This window comes from Toxorhynchites rutilus, chromosome 2 (genome assembly GCF_029784135.1).
Source record: "Toxorhynchites rutilus septentrionalis strain SRP chromosome 2, ASM2978413v1, whole genome shotgun sequence".
Classification (NCBI taxonomy): domain Eukaryota; kingdom Metazoa; phylum Arthropoda; class Insecta; order Diptera; family Culicidae; genus Toxorhynchites; species Toxorhynchites rutilus.
Window position 1 is genome coordinate 37,382,958 of NC_073745.1, and position 17,607 is coordinate 37,400,564.

Below are 17,607 nucleotides of genomic sequence, written 5' to 3' on the forward strand. Positions count from 1 at the left end.
TTCCAACACATTCATTGGCACCCTAATACACCCATTCCATGTCAAACCGATATAGTGGTTCTCAGATTTCTTTAAAAAGTGGTAGCTCTGTTCTTTATTGCAAAATATTAGACCCGTATTTTTTATTATTTTCGTTTAGGTGACCATTTCCATTTTAGGGTGGTCCGAAAAATCAACTTTTTCCACTTTTTCCCAAAAATGACTTTTTTTTTGAAATTCATAACTTTTGAATCTATTTAGATGATCGACATAAAAAATATTGAACTTGCAAATAAGATGGATTTTATATTGATAATTATTTATTGTAACCGTTTTTTATTGTTTTCATGGCTTTGGACTAGGGGGCGCTATATTTTCCTATATTTTTTTCTTGAAAGCTGAGGATTTTCTACATATGCTAGGTTTTTGAGATATGATATTTCAAAGTTAACCGGTAGTCCGAAAAATAATTTTTCCCCTTTTATCCAAGAATTACGTTTTTTGAAAACTCATAACTTTTGAACTACTGAACCTATTCAGATGAACAGCATATCAAATTGATATCACACATGCGGGAAAATTGGATTGTGGTCGTATAGGTCTAGTTTAGTTACATAGGAATATTGAACGAAGACTTGAAACATGCTAAATTTGAAAAATCATATCTCATAAACGAAATAAACTGCATCTCTGATATCGACATATGTTATGTAAAAAATCCTCAGCTGTACAGAAAAAATATTAAAAAATATAGCGCCCTCTATATTTAACTGAGAGAACTATGAAAAACTAACTCAACCAAAAATCACAGAAACGAAAATCCAATTTTTTCGCAAAAGTAATATTTTTTGAAGAATATATAAATAATATAAATAGCATCTTTGATATCAAGATATGTTATGTAAAAAATTCTCAGCTTTCAAGAAAAAATATAGCGCCCTCTAGTCCAAAGCCATGAAAACAATAAAAAACGATTACAATCAATAATTACGAAAATAAAATCCATTTTTGTTTGGAATACAATATTTTTTAATGAAGGCTAGCTCATTGGCTTCAATTTATTATGTTAATCATCTAAATCGATTCAGTAGCTCAAAAGTTATGAACTTTCGTAGTGGAAAAAAGGGGAAAACATTGTTTTTTTGAACCATCGACTAAATTTGAAACATCATAACTCAAAAACGAAAAAAATTCATCTCTAATATTGAGATATGTAATGTGAAAAATCCTCAGCTTTCAAGAAAAAAATATAGCGCCCTGTAGTCCAAAGCCATGAAAACAATAAAAAAACGACTACAATCAATAATTACGAAAATAAAATTCATCTTTTTGGCAAGTTCAATATAGCCTTCAATTTTATATGTTGATCATCAAATCGGTTCAGTGGTTCAGAAGTTATGATTTTTTGAAAAAAGTCATTTTTGAGGAAAAGTGGAAGAAACTGATTTTTCGGACCACCCTAGAATGGAAATGGGCACCCTAATAAAAAAAAAATTAAAAAAAAATACGAATCTAATGTTTTGCGATAAAGAACAAAATTACCACCTTTGACGAAAATCTGAAAACCACTATATCGGCTTGGCATGTAATGGCTGTATATTAGGGTGGCAATGGATAAATGAAAAAAAATCATGATCGAATTTCAAAAACTGACCATGTACATTTTGTTTATTGGCTGTGCAAAGTTTCAGTTCATTCGGACATGATTTAGGGGTGCCTCAAAGCACTCAATGTTTTGATTTTTTGGCCACTCTGGCTCAAAGTCCCAAAAGCTTGATTTTCGGCCAACATTTTTTTTTTACGAGATAACACCAGATCTCGATTTTTTATGCACTTTTAAGCCATTTGGCATCGAAAAAAATGTACCTGGTCAGTTTTTGAAATTTGACATGTCCATTTACGCTGCCAATCTACTGTATATATTAGGCTGTCAAAAAAGTCCTGCGGTATTTTTTTTGAATTTTCATTTCTTGATAAAATTAGTTACCATCATCTGTTTTAAGTCAAATATGCGCCGTTTTGTTCGATGACTTGTTCCCAACGAGATGCCAACTTCATAATACCCCTGTTATAGAAGCTCGCTTCCTTATTGGCAAAAAACTCGGATAGCCAATTTTCACAGGCCTCTTTTGTGGCTAACTTCTGACTACCTAGCTCGTTCGCCATGGACACAAAACAGGTGGTAGTCACTTGGTGCAAGGTCCGGACTATACGGCGGATGCAAAAGAACCTCCCATCCGAGCTCCCGGAGCTTCTGGCGCGTCACCAAAGAAGTGTGTGGCCTGGCGTTGTCCTGATGGAAGACAATGCGGCCTCTGTTTATCAAAGATGGCCTCTTCTTCATGAGTGATACCTTCAAGCGGTCCAGTTGTTGGCAGTACAGGTCCGAATTGAGCGTTTGGCCATAGGGATGAAGCTCATAATAGATTATTCCTTAACAATCCCACCAAAAACGGGTCCAGAAACGGGTCGATTTTGTTGCGATTCAGCAGCGATTCACATGCGTCGATACGGTCAAAGATGTTTTTTTGCGTCAACGTGTGGGTGCGTATGGGTGCCAATGGGTGCCAATACATCGAGCTTCTTTGTGAATCCAAGCTTCTTCAAATGGTTAATAACGGTTTGATGACTTATCCCCAGCTTTTGGCCGATGCTACGGCTGCTACTATGCCGGTCTTTCTCGGCTAATTCAGCGATTTTGTCGCATTTTTCGACGACAGGCCTTCCGGAGCGTGGCGCATCTTCGACGACCTCTACGCCAGAACGAAAACGTTGAAACCAACGTTGTGCGGTGGAAATGGAAACTGTATCGGGTCCATAAACTGCACAAATTTTATTGGCAGCTTGAGATGCATTTTTGCCTTCGTCATAGTAGTACTGTAAAATATGTCGGATTTTCTCTTTGTTTTGCTCCATATTTGCGACACTATAACTCACGAACGACTTAACCAAACAAAACACTGTCAAGGACTATATTAGCGCGCATAAATACCTTTCCAACAAGCTATAGTATGACTCGATACAATGAATACAACTAGAACTACGCGCTTACAACGACACCTCGCGGAAATACCGCAGGACTTTTTTGACAGCCTAATATTATATATAAGAGGAATTCTGTCTGTCTGTCTGTCTGTTTATCATGGACTTGGAAACTACTGAACCGATTGGCGTGAAAATTTATATGAAGGAGTTTTTGGGGCCGGGGAATGTTCTTATGATAGTTCGAGACACTTCCTCCCTCTCTAAGGAGGGGCTGCTATTCGAATGAAACACAAATTTCTGCATAACTCGAGAACTAATCAAGCAAATGGAGTCAAATTTGTACGTAATATGTTAAAATATTACACATATTTCAACTAACTATATTACAATTTACATGACAATTGTAAATTTTTCGGAAAACTCTAAACGAAAATGGGAAAATTCGGAAAATTGTTCTCGAGCATTAGGGTTTCTTTAGCACCAATAATCAAAACCACATCAATGGCTTTCGTCAAATATTATATTCATATTTTTACAAGAATTATGTTTTTTGTAGCTTGGTCGCTTACGGGTTAAAAAACAACGATTTCCAATTCTTCGAAAGTTGTTCAAATGTGTTTTTGTTTTTCATGTGTTTTGCCAGATGAATCCAAAATATTCTCGAATTCGTCTTTAGACTTTTGAATCTTTGAATTATTTCATTTCGATGCCAAGGGCCAAAATATGTATATGAGTCTATCGTAAAAAAATTTCCCTTGTACTAGTTCCATGCTTGATAATAATTCCCCTCGTTCGAAGTTATTTCCTGGTAGGAGCCTTTACCCAGCAACTTTGGTTCGAGATACTGGCGAAACAGAACCCGACAGGGACAACAGCAGGACAGGAACAAAAAAAAATCCCATTTGCGTATCCACACAAGTCAGACGCTGTATAGAGCTCAGTTTTGCTGCTATCCTCGCATCCCACCCAGCACAGAGAGCGCGTCTGCTCTCATCGAAGTTTAATCCAATTTCCTGTACCACGTTCTCCTCCGGTTAATAATTTCACACAGCCCACCCAGCTGTCAGTTGAAGTTTTTTTCGGAGACGATAGTTTCCGAATAGTTTTTGGTCTCATTTGCAATTGGCACATAGACGTCGTGTGTGTGCAGATTGCGGAAGAAATGTATGTGGGAGTTTTGTACCAATCCCGAGCTGGTTTGCACTGAATCGATACAGTGGTCGACTGCATGAAAAATTCGAAGAGGCAAATGATTCCCAGAATTTGTCGAAGTGGGAATCCCAAATGAACAAATCTGAATTGCGTTGTTTCAATGATTGTTTATCCAAACATGATTTTGTTCTCGGTATGGGAACATAATTTTTCAACGCAAAATAATCCATGTTTGCTGCACACATGTCCATTAGCGAGACACCAAACACAAATGAAATTCCCCGTGGCACTATTTCGCATTCCGAACTCTGAATTCGGGCATAAATGATGCACAAAAGAGAGCATCGCTTCATCAAACTGATAGGATTCATCTTCAGCCGAATCGAAATGAAATCAAACACCGAAAAAAATGACATCAATCCTTCACGGTACAATAGGGATCCATTCTGACCCGTGCTGGAGGCACATTTGTGACATAACACATCCATCACATTAAGTTCGATCCAGCTCTATTTTTCATTTTGGAAGTTGGTCCACTCACACACACACACACTTGCACATTTCCGTTTCTGATCTGAAAGACACTGTTCGTTCGACTGTCGGTAAAATGAGCTTTTTGAAGCAGTCCTTAGAATGAATCCAATTCCGAACTTTTATTCTCTCCTTAATCGCCTTCTGTGTGCGTTTGACACATCTGTTCCATGGGGTTTGGGCTGAACAAAATGTGGATTTTCTGAATGTGTTTTCTAGCAGGAGACACTCTTCGTTTCAACTTTCTTTACCTCGAGTTGTTTAGAATCTCTGCTGGTAGGGTAGATCAACAAATGTTCAACTGTTAAGATAGAGTAATGCATCGAAATCCGGACATTAAGCGCTTACGATAATAGCTTCTTTACTAACTAGTAAAAAATATTAGCATGTGCATTTACCGCTCCTTCAGAATTAGAAGGCATTCATGTATGTTATGAAACACAAAATTCCACAAAATCCTTTTATATTTGTTCAAATTTTAAAAATTTCTTGATTGAGCCGTGCTTTTAAATCCGAACTCTTTTTTAAATTTTTGTGTTTTTCTGGATCAAAAAAGTTCAGTGCTACGATAAAGTGATTTAGAGTTGCGAGTTAATCCATTGTGGTTTTTTGGAAGTCTCTGGATAAGTGTAACTAGTTTGATCATCCACGAGGAGGAAGCTATTTTTTTATTTGAGCTCAAGCTCAAGCTCTAATTCCGGACACATGTTGTCAGCAGCATTTCTTTGAGAGAAATTATTTATTGATTATCATAAAACTTATTAACTCGTGCGTCATATTAGGCAAATTTATTTGCTACTCAGGCGATGGGAAATTCGGAAATTGATCGTTTCCGAAGTGAAAGCGAATGTGAGCTACCGTGAAATCGCGGAACTATATGGTATTTCGATTGGTGGAGCGATTTCGAAAATCATGAAAAATCATAATACGCAGTTCACACAGATCGCCTTATTCGCCGCTCGGTTTGATCGGATCCCGATGAGTCTTATCGGGTGATCCAGGAAGAGTTGGGCTACAACATAACTAGTCGAACTGTAAGCAACCGACTTCGAAAATCAGGTCTACGGAGCTTCTTCAAAAAGAAAGAAGCTATTACTACGGGGAGCCAATATCAAAAAGCGCCTGGATTTCGCAAAGAAATATGACTTTTGGGAGAAGATTGTTTGGACCAATGAGAGTGAGTTTGAGCTAAAAACATACTAAGAAACATCATTCTGAAGTATGAGCCTCCGCTCTAGATTTACTCGAGCAACAGTTAAACAAGGAGGAGGAACACTGTTTGTGTGGGGCTGTTTTTCCTGGAATGGGGTAGGTAATATTGTTAAGATCGTTGGAAAGATGATTGGTGAATCCTACGTCAAAGTATTGGAGGAAAATTTAAAGCCGTCATTCAGGAAAATGAATATGAAAGGCTAAATTTTCCAACAGGACAATGGCCCCAAGAACATCTCGAATGTTGCGAAGTGCTATTTCCAGTCCAAAATAGATTACAATGCTTGAGTGGCCACCCCAGTCCCGAGACCTCAACCCCATGAACAATTCCATTAGGCTCGCGGAGATATTTTAGCTATTTTTGAAAGGGCATGCAAACAGCGTGGGATGCGATGCATGCATAATTTGCAATTTGCGACGGATGCATAATTTGGTCGAAAGTATGCCCAAACGACTCATTGTAGTAATGGAGAATCACGGAAGACATAATACAGTCAACTCTCCCTAACTCGATGTTCTGTATCTCGATATTTTCCCTAACTCGATGGATTTCATGGCACCTTCGATTTTACAAGCATTCTTCTCTCCATAACACGATACCTCCCTAACTCGATGCCTCTCTTACTCGATGTGTTTTGATTCATTTTTCCATGGATTTTCACCTCCCTAACTCGATTGATTTTCGCGTACATGTTTTTGTGCGTTATTACCTCAGATTTCAATTGCCCTTGAAAGTGAAGACGGAGTGTTCGTGTCATCAAACCATTTCTTTTCAAGTATGGAAAACCACGAGAAACCTTTCAAGCGAACAATCAAAACGCTAACCATTGGGCAACGTTTGAGCATCATCGAGCAGGTCGAAAAGTATGGACGGAAGGGGTCTGAAGCTGCAAAAAATTTCAGTATTGCACAAAGTGCGGTATCAACACTACTCAAACTAAAGTAAAAATGGAATCGGAATGGAAAATTGTATCTAGACCAAAAGCATATAAGGTTGGTCAGAATCGAGAAGCTAGAACGGTCAATGAATTTTTGTCTTGTCAAGCTAGACAAAATAATTTACCCCTCTTCTATTCTTCGGGATATGGCTTGAGAATTTGTCCAGAAACTGGGAAATCCTAACTTTAAAGCACAGCCAACATGGACGAGAGTGATATTCCGCTGGCATAATTAATGTGTCGTGAGCGATGTCGACGGTACAATACCGTTCGATTGCTCAATGTCTTTTAATAATTAGTGCAAAAAGGACCAAAACGTGATTTGCTGTGATCTGATGCCAGATACCGATATACTAGAAAGTGTTGAAAAACCTGAGAAAAACGCTGAAGATAGTAGATCTATTGAGATGTTAATTCGAACGTTAAATCAAACCTGAAGAATATGTCCGGAATATTGAAATCAACTGAAAATGTTCCTGTGAATCTATTCGAACATTTCTTTGTGATTGAACAGTTCCTGCGTGATCGTTACAATTCAGTTTGAGTAACATACTGAATCAATATTTTCTTTGTTAACTTAGTGCCTCATGCAAGTCGGACTCGATTATATATGATTCGATTATGTAAAATTTAGGACTCGATTGTATACAGTTTGAAAAAAAAAGTTTTTTTTATAATTCAAATATGAATAATTTCAAGAAAAAAAATAATGCTGAAAGGTTAAAGGTGAAATTTAAGTGGCTTTTATAAGTACAGTGGATTAAAAAACGCGATATTTGAAGATTTTGATTGAATCTTCATCAGGAATTGTTTATATCGATATTGCAGCGAAATTAAGAGAGATAGAAGTTGGGCGTCAAAGAACAAATTGTAGAGAGGTTAGAGAGCTTTAATTTAATTGATAGAAACAATCAAGTTTAGTATGAATTTTTAGGATAAAATTAATAATTACAAATAATTTTCCACTTCAAAAATGTTTAATCCACTAATTTAGATGTTCCACTACTATATCCTGTACTAAATTTTCTCATCTTTCAAATGAAAGTAACAAAATCGGATTACGTAGCATACTTTTCAATGTAGAGTCAGTTTGAGCCAACAGAATCCGAAACAAAGAAAAAATTCTATAAGTCTGTCATCGTTGAAATTCTAACATATGCGTAGAAGGATTTTTTTCGTGAAATATAACCGTCTATCACCTCCTGGAAGATTCTGGAAAAAATATTTTTTTTATATGAGAAAGGTGTTTTTTCACTTTAAGGGAATGAATCAAAAATTCAAATTAATACCATAATTGGGACACTTACCCTAATATACGACAATTTAAGACATAAAAAAATTTGGAAAAAATGTTCTGTATCTCGATACCTCCCTAACTCGATGGTCCCTTTGGATATCGAGTTAGGGAGAATTGACTGTATTGAGATATATTATCCACGAGCATTGCTTCATTGCTTTGTATTTATAATGTTTACTTTTTTATTTCCTAAGCTGAATTACTGATATTTGAAACAAAAATGAATTGGAGTTTTTTAAATTTGAAAAAAAGAAAACAAACTATATTTTGTTTACATACTTTCACTACAATTTGCATGCAGTGAACTTTCCAAAAAGATCATGCAACAGTATTTTGCGTAATGCTGTTTACTTTTTTTTCTTTCCAACATGTGTTTTCAGACTTTAAGGGGATAAATCAAAAATCAAATTCTTCTTTTGTATTCAAATAAAAAAAAATATATGTATTTGAAATAAAAAAAATTTTTTTTTACTCGATTACATACAGTGAAAATAAATTGAAGACTGTATATAATCGAGTCCGTTCTGTATACCGAAGAGTTTTGTGGTCTCCCGAATCGAAAATCTGTGCTCCATACTCCATACTCGATGTTAGGGTTTTTAAGATAGGGTGTAACTAGGGTCCAACTTCTATAAGGCCACCCTCATTATATTTCGTTGCAACACAAACAGTTAGAATTTCAACAAAATACATTCACACATTGTAGAATGCTTAGAATAAAGTATATTCAACGTCGATTTCGTTCAAAAGAATTGTTTATTGTGCTTGAATATGATAATTTCAGCTGTCAAGTTTCTATAAGACCATTTAAAAATGCATACGTATTATCAATGAAAAATTCAAAACTGTTGCCTGATTTACATGTCAATAATTGGCAACCTTGCCATTTGGGCTATTAACTTGGAAAAAATGGTGTTGGCATACTATTTACACACTATTTAATTTTTCTGAAAGGATTTCACGATATTTTACCATTTTTCCAAAATTGCGACCATGAGCTTTTCAATCGTGGTGTACCGCTTTCCTCCAGAGTAGATTCTGCGTACAACGATCCCCCTAAGATTTTCAACAGGATTCAAGTCTGGAGAGCAAACCAGTCAGTTAAAAAAATTAAGCTTTTGGTCCTTAAAATATTGCATAGTTTCCTTGCTGCTATGAATAGTAGCATTATTTTGCTGGAATGTGAATTTTTAAGACGATATCCGCACAAAATTGGTAGGAGAGAGGATTTCAGAACATCTATGTAATTCTTGAATGATGTGAAAGCTATCTTCAGCTTTCCGGTTGCACAGAATTCCGCCCAAACCATGAACAAGCCTCCACCAAAATTCTTGGTTGAAAAATACTATTTTTCATTCCGTAAATCACGCCAGTATCCGTTGAAACCATCAGGACCATCCAAATTGATTTTTTTTTCGTCACTGAAGATAACCTGACAATGTTAAAAGTAAATAAAAATGGAATAACTTTTCGTTATTATATATAGCAAAATGTATTCTTTTGAAAACGCGTTGTCGGGACAAACCATGTCCCACTTGATTCATGTGAGCTTTGCTCAGACGTATTTCGGTGTGAGATGGTGTAAAATTAGGAGCTTTAACCTTCTTAGCCCTCTTTATGTAAGGACTTTTTACCAAAATTTGATGGATTGTCTCCCGTGAAACATTTAGGTTCAAAGATTGCTTTATTTGCATGAGCGATTTTGATGTATTCGAAACTGTTCTAATTATTTTCCGATTATTGCGGTCAGGGAGCTTCGATTTACATGGAGCTCTCTTCTTTTTATCTCCTTGAGGATTCGTGAAATAATGGAGAACTACTTGATGGGATCGTCCAATCCGACGAGCAATTTCTCTAATTTCAATATTTTCTTGATGAAATGCATCGATTTGTCCTTTTTCTCTATCCGTGAGACCTTTCCGTTTCCGCATTTTCCAGATTTATTAATCAAACTAACTAAAAACAACGGAAAACGTTACTGGTCTTATAGAAACTTCACACTCGAAAAATACAAAAACATTTGATCACGCTCAACGCTCGCACACACACATATGAAAATCATGCAGTATATGATAGTTACCAATACAAATACACTAGAATATAAATTGAAGCGTTGTTTGTTCACAATTACACAACGCAGCAAGATCATCAACTGGTCTTATAGAAGTTGGACAGAGTGTACTTTTATGCAACTCCTTCAATGAGAAATTTAATCGTTGACTTTTGATCCGTCCGTATTTAAAATCATCTTTTAAATGCGCTTTTTATTCCGGACATGAGTTTGTGAAACACAAATATTAATTTTGATTTTTGCCCTTTTTTCAGGAATTAGGTACAAAGTTTGACACTACACTAAATTGATACAACAGTAACTACCAGTCACATTAATTCAACATGCAGAAGATTTTACGGTTTCGGTATATGAAAATAATGAATTTAACGAAAAAGTGTTCTAATTAAAAAGCCGTTCGGAATCAAAAGTATTGCTGAATGCATGATGAAAAATTAAAAAGAAATAGGTTGATTAATGTTAAATGATTCTTGTATTTTACAGTGCCGGAGACTTGGTTTTGGAGAATACCTTTCGTCAGCTTGAAATTTATTGTTCCATAAATAGTTCCATATACAGTGGTAGACATTCGTTTAGCCGCACCCTATTTTTCTTCAATATTTTTAAAAATAAGTCAATTCTTTGTACAGTTTTGCTCATAAAAGACGATTATTGTTTATTTTCATCGAATTCATTCTAAAAAAAGTATAAATTCACTTTTAGTTTTGTAAGTAATTTAAATATGTGGAATCAGGGTGGACATTCGTTTAGCCGCATCCTAAAATTTCAATATAAGAAAATTTGTGCGGCAAATTTCGAGTCCAATCGGTAGCTAATATTTAGTATGTCCACCTCCATTTCGGATCGCGTTGAAAACTCGATTTGGCATCGAGTCAGACAGCTTTTAAAGTGTTGCCATATTGATTATTATTATATTATTATAGATGATTATAGCCCAACATTCCTGAATTACTGCCTTGAGACTGGAAATGTTATCAAATTGTCATGCGTTTGCATAGACCATCTCGGCCAACATTCTTCATAGGTTCTCTATAGGATTGCAATTGACTGCCAGCAGGTCATTCAGGAAGCGGAATGTCCTTCTCGGAAACCCATGCCTTCGATTGCTTGGAAACGTGGATCTATGCATAATCCTGCTTAAAAAACGACATCCTCGATAGTGTTATTCTCAATATGGCAAAACGTCCTCCAGTAATTGAAGATACTTTTCGGAGTTCATTCGGGTGAAAATGAAACAAATAAGAAGCTTGCTGTGATAGGAAATGGCTCCCCACACTGTCAAACTTCCGCCCCCAAAGTTTCGCTTCGATCTCACGACATGCCGTTGACTCAAATTGTACCAATAGCAACTATAACAGTCCGGACCATCCAAATTGAACTTTTTTCGCCAGAAAATACAACATTTCTCCTTTCTAGTTTCCATTCCATGTATTGCCGGGTGAAAATTAGATGGTTCTGCTTATGGGTGACGGTCAGTTTCGGCTTCCCTTGAGGTTTCTTCCACATGATGATTGGTGACTCATTCAAGATGCGCGCAATAAGCCTCTTCGTTATTGGAACAACCGATTCTGCCTTAATGTATGACAGGACATCGTTTCCTGGTTGCTTCGTGTCTTATTCGACCTTTAAGACGCGAAGTAACTTTGGTGTTCCCATTTGTTGGTCGTTATATCCCATATTTCTGGCACTATTTAAAGAAATTCCGTACCACTTTCTCAGATAGACCAATTTTTGTTACGATCGAGCGATTAGAAAACTTTTGTTCACTGAATATCTTTATTATTATCCGCCCCTCTTCCATCAATAGAATACCTTTCGCCATTCCTTTAAATTCTACGTAAATCACTAATCTGACCAACTTCTTACGTTGCACATCTAATATTCATCTTGTAAATTGAACATTCCCAAGTATTTTTAAAAAAAAAACACAGATAAAGGCTTGGTGATTATGCGAAAACTCGATTTTTATGCCCTGCGGCTAAACGTATGTCTCGAGAAAAAACGACGTTTGAATGTTTATATCCACCGATGTCGCCTTGTGTGTGTGTGTGTGTGATTATGACGCACGTCCTTTCAATAAAAATGACTTAAATGTACTATCACTACAGCAAATAAGTATCCCGTTAAAAAGAACATTCCTAGTTGTTTTGTAAGTGTTTCAAGTTTTTTTTTCAAATGCGGTTAAACGAATGTCTATAATTTCGAATGTCTATAATTTCGAATGTCTATCACTGTATACAGCCTTTACATGTCAGACCAATATAGTGGTTCTCAGATGTTCGCCAAAATTGGTACTTTTGTTTCTTATAGCAACATATTAGATCCTTTTTCTCGTTTTTTTTTTTTCATCTGGATGCTCATTTCCTTTTTTGGATGGTCCGAAAAAACTTTCTCCCCCTTTTTCCAAAAATAATTTTTTTCAAAAAATCATAACTTTTGAACAACAGAACCGATTGAGATGATCTACATATCACATATTTGACACATTTGAAGTTAATGAGTTAGTATTCTTTTAAAAAATATTACACACGTTATTACTCTGAAAAACAACTTTTTCATGTTTTTTTGATAAATTGGTATTAATTTGTAACTTTTTTGTGTGTATATCATCGCGATGTTCTGCAAACGTTTTTCTATCTAGAACCATGTAAAGAACAGGCCAAACGCGAGAATGTAAACACAAAAATGTTACGAGTGAAACATTATTTTTTCAGGAGTCTCCATACAAAATTGCCATATATTCTAGAAACTATAAAGGATAGCATGTTGATGTCTTTGGGAAAAGTCCATATTGTAATAAGATCTAAAACTTTGTCGAATATATTACATCGCTATCTTGGCTTTGAACAACATCAACAGCTGTGATTTTTTTTTAAACATGAAAAAGTTGTTTTTTTTTCCAAAATATATATTTTTATCAAGGCTCATATGGCGTTAGCCTCACGGGCCGGGAGTCCAATACTTTGACAATTTTTCTTATTATCTATGTTAGTAATATATAACCGATTACTCGCGGTTGGCTCGAGGTTAGTATTACAAGTGTTTTCGTAATTCGGATGTTGCTGTCTCCAATGCTCTGTACGTGTGCCCGACACGGGATACTTCCTATTGGGATGCAGCTGACCATAGCCGGCGCAATCATCAGCTCGTGTAGAGTTGTCATGAGCGGTACAACCTTTGGCTCTTGTTGAATGATCAGTGGACTGCACAACCTTTGGCCCGTGTATCTGTAAAGAGTGTGTTATTGTTAGAAAACAATTGTCCCTGTAAAAGTGCCCATCTTCCGATGTATAAATGACTTACTGGTAATTGTATGGATTATTCATGTAATGTTTTTGAGAAAAATTAACTCCAATGAAATTTAAAAATATATGTTTTCGGTATTTTTTATGGAAATATATTAACAACTTTCTTCATTTCATTGTTTGACCAAAATTTAGTTAGTATTATAGTTCTTGTTTTTGAATATTTTTTTTTGTAAAAATACAGAAAATTGTGTCAAAGCTGAACACAATTTACAGTCCACTGCAAGGGTTGTTGTTACGACCAGTGTTGCCATACGTACAGATTTATCTGGAAAGGTACAGATTTTTCTGGTTTTTTTTATTTTTGTACAAAAGTACAGATAGGTACCTATTTTTTGGAGTGATGAATTGATAACACGGAGAGTTGGTAGAACAGATGAGGCAGAGATTGGATTTTGACGATTAGACCGTCAAGGCAGCTGCAATATTAAATCCCAGAAACAGTCCAAATCTGACATGCATTAAAGAAGTATGGGAAATTTTTTCATGTTTTTATAGGATGGAATGAATATCGTATCTAAATATGTAATTGTTCCTTAAAGAAATCTTTTCTCTGTTATTAATTAAAAGTAAGCAACTGAATATAATTCATGGAAGTATAAAGAGCTATAAAATAACATAAAAACGTATTAATCGATTGTGGTGTCATTGGAGTTGGAATTAGAACATAGCATAACTGCATGCTCGAAACAAACATATTTTTTACATTCCATGCAGTTGTTGCGTGTTTTTCGAGTCTTTTATCGAAGAGAAGAGTGTTTAACGTCCTTCTAGATAATTGTCAGATGATAAAGGTTCTGGAATATAAAGTTTGCATTCATTCTTTGCCTCTGTATTCTTGGTAAACTAAGAATTAATACCTTTTTTTAGATGGGGCATAAAAAGATGATATAAAGGATTTCTAGGAACTTCCTTTTCTTTTCCTCGTTTTCTTGTCGATATTGTTCATTATAAAAAAAACATCCTCGAAACTGTAACTGTTTAAAATTACCATAAGCCACCAATTAGTTTATAGTTTACTGCTTACAATTCTTCCACAAGTGAAATTCTTTCACATGTGTGGATATGTATGACCATTATATTTAGCGAATAACTATACGAAAGTCGAACATTTATATTTTGCTTTTGAACGTATGAATCTAACGACGAATATATCGACGAATAGTTAATATATGGATCCGTTCAATCCAGTTAAAAAAGAGATCATAACAGTCCGATAATTTTAAATCCTCTTAAAGCCAAAAAGAAGAAGAAGATAGTCCGGTAATGATCTTATGCATTATATTCAATAGAAATTCCACGCCACTAACATTTCATTTAACAATATTCTATAATATGAAAAAATGCACTTGTCCAAAAAAGTTACTCCTATACTCGCGTCGGTGTGTCAGACCGAAAGTGTTAAAAAAGTGGCACACGTCCCTTTTGTACCAACACATGCGATACGCTAAACGATGACGAATGACGAATAACGAAGCTAGAGAGAATCGCAAAGTCGTAGTGTTGATATTTTCTGAGAAATGAACGATTTATTGATTTCTCGGTCTGACAGACCAATGCGCGAGTATAGGAGTGTTAATATTGTTACCATGCCCCACTCCTCGGCAACTGTCGAGGAATATTCAATTCTAAACATTCATTCAAACAGCATAGAATTGCTCGAAACTTTTAATAATAATACTAATAAGTTTAGCAAGAGTGTGTATAAAATTCATCAAACAAATGAGTAATTTGAGGCTTGAGTACTATTTTTACAACATATTCTTCTATGCATTAAATATTTTGAACGGTACAGATTGCGATACAGATTTTACGAAGAACTAGTTGCCCCGGAAGATATCAATGTTCCAGGAAACAAACATTTGCATTATTGGTGAACCAAATCGTGTGCCCAAAAGAAATCACGGTCCGCTCGCATTTCTGGCGCTTCGATGGTTTGTTCCTAGCAATCTAACTATACCTGACTCCTCGAGGATTTTTTTCTGAATATATATTTAGAACAAAAATAAGCTTCGAAAGCGGCTCAGTAACGGCACGATGAACGTAATTTTAATAACAAAAGATTTGATTGATCATCGTGGCAGCAGATCGAAAATTCTAATCTTAGTATGCAATCTAAATATCAAAAGACTGAACATAAGCATCATCAAATGCAAAGATGCCAACCTTCCTGATTTTACAGGATTTCCCAGACTTTTTAGCACGCTCTCTGATATCCTGACGAATACTCAATTTATCTCGATTTTTTCTGAATTGGTCCTGATGTTTCCTGATATTTATACTTTTAACATTATTCGTAATAAAATTCGTTTTCATGTCGAAGTTTTCTGTCATGATAGCTCTGCGGTTCACACTTGTATATATTTTACATTAAGTCAAATTCTCTAGAAGCAAAGCTGTACTTAACATTTTTAATCTCTACCCTCAATTGTTTCGTGACTTTCCAAAATAGTGCTAGAAAATTTCATGAAACCAGATTATCTGACGAACTCATTAAAATTCAACGAGATTAAGTTTGAGGAACAACATTACTTTATTGAGGATAATTGAATGTAGAGGTATCCCCAGAGTTATTAACGTAGGAATAGCTTTCAGAGTGTAAGATTACTCAAGAGAATTTTTTTGAATCCAGAGTCAATATAAACAAAATATATGTAATTTTTCGTCAGATTCAAAGTAGAATCAACTTTAATGGTGGCACTATGGTAAATATATCTATAACCGTACTAAATATCATAAAAATTAGGAAAAATTCAACAAGTCTTCCACTGCTGATATGCTTTTCTCATTTCTTGGGTAAATATTCATTCCAAAGCATGGACGATGAATTCAGTGAAAATTTTAATATTGATTTATCTGCAATTGACTGTAATGATGGTGTAGGTTTTTCGGTATAATAAAAACGATCAGAAGGTCTGACGAAACACTAGCATTTCCGCTTATGCGAGGATTTATACGATGCTTATTAATTGTTTTACATATCTGGTCTTCGCCCGAAGAAAGATATACTCTGTTTCTGGTGGGATTTAGGATGGATTCTGTATTATGAGCTACTACTAAGCAACCTGTTTCTCGCATGTATGGCTCGCAGCAGTTTTCGACGAAGAAGCAAACATGTTTTGGAAGGATAGGATATTCAAACGGTGTGAAAAATGGCGAAAGATTGTGAAACAAAACTGTGGATATAAAATAAAATTATAATGCTTTGATTGTAAATTAATTTTTTTATTTTCCCAAAAATCATTACACCCCGACATTAACTTTTCGGACAACCCATTATGAGGTATTCTGATTTATCCCGATTTCTATTTTCATTCCTTCTGATTTTTTAAAATTATAGTTGGCAACCCTGATCAAATGCATGAGTGATTCGAGGCTTTTGATGTACATTTACAGCAAATGTGGTATTTGTAGTAGGAAAATATAAATATCATGTTAAAGAATGCAATATAGAAATAATATAGAAAATAAATGAACTTTTTTTGTCCATGGTACTAAAATAGATTTTTTTTTCTGCAACGAATATTTTCGATGGTACATATTTTTTGGAAGAAAAAGTACAGATGAAAAAAATGTTTGCCCCTTCCGGTACAGACAAAAATGTGGCAATACTGGTTGAAAAATTGAAAAAAAAAAAACTCAACCATGCATCTACTGTTTAACAGCAAAGCATGGCAGAGTACAGCTTATAAAAATTATTTTATAACAACATTTCATCACTGCACTCAAATTATATACGAGATTTGTCATTCATCTCGGTTCCTCCACTATTGAAGGATGGATGAATTGATGATGATACGTCTTTTTCCACGTTTCATTATACCATTGTCCTGATCTAATTACCAGCCGCTGGGTGGAGCTGGTTTAAATCTAGTGTTTGAATAGATGAGTCGCATGATTTGATTCATTATACTTAGGTCCAAAAACATCGACATGTATCCTTAGCACTCAACTACTGCTTCAAACAATCGCCCGAATGCGTATTTTCCTGCACGGATCGTTTCGTTATCCGACGCTTATACAGCTTCAGAACACGAAAAGTCCGTCATCCAAAATGGATGAGGAAAGCCATCCGAATGGCAGAAGAAATGGAACAAAAACTAAAGCTGCTTATGGAAGTGGATTGTGTCCTGTGCA

At 35.4% G+C, this 17,607-nt stretch overlaps 1 protein-coding gene across 1 annotated transcript in view; it reads left to right on the forward strand.

The window, feature by feature from the left end:
• The window catches only part of LOC129769001 (lachesin-like), a 282,345-nt gene that overhangs the window by 223,712 nt on the left and 41,026 nt on the right, over positions 1 to 17,607 (forward strand). The gene's annotated exons all lie outside the window — the stretch shown is intronic.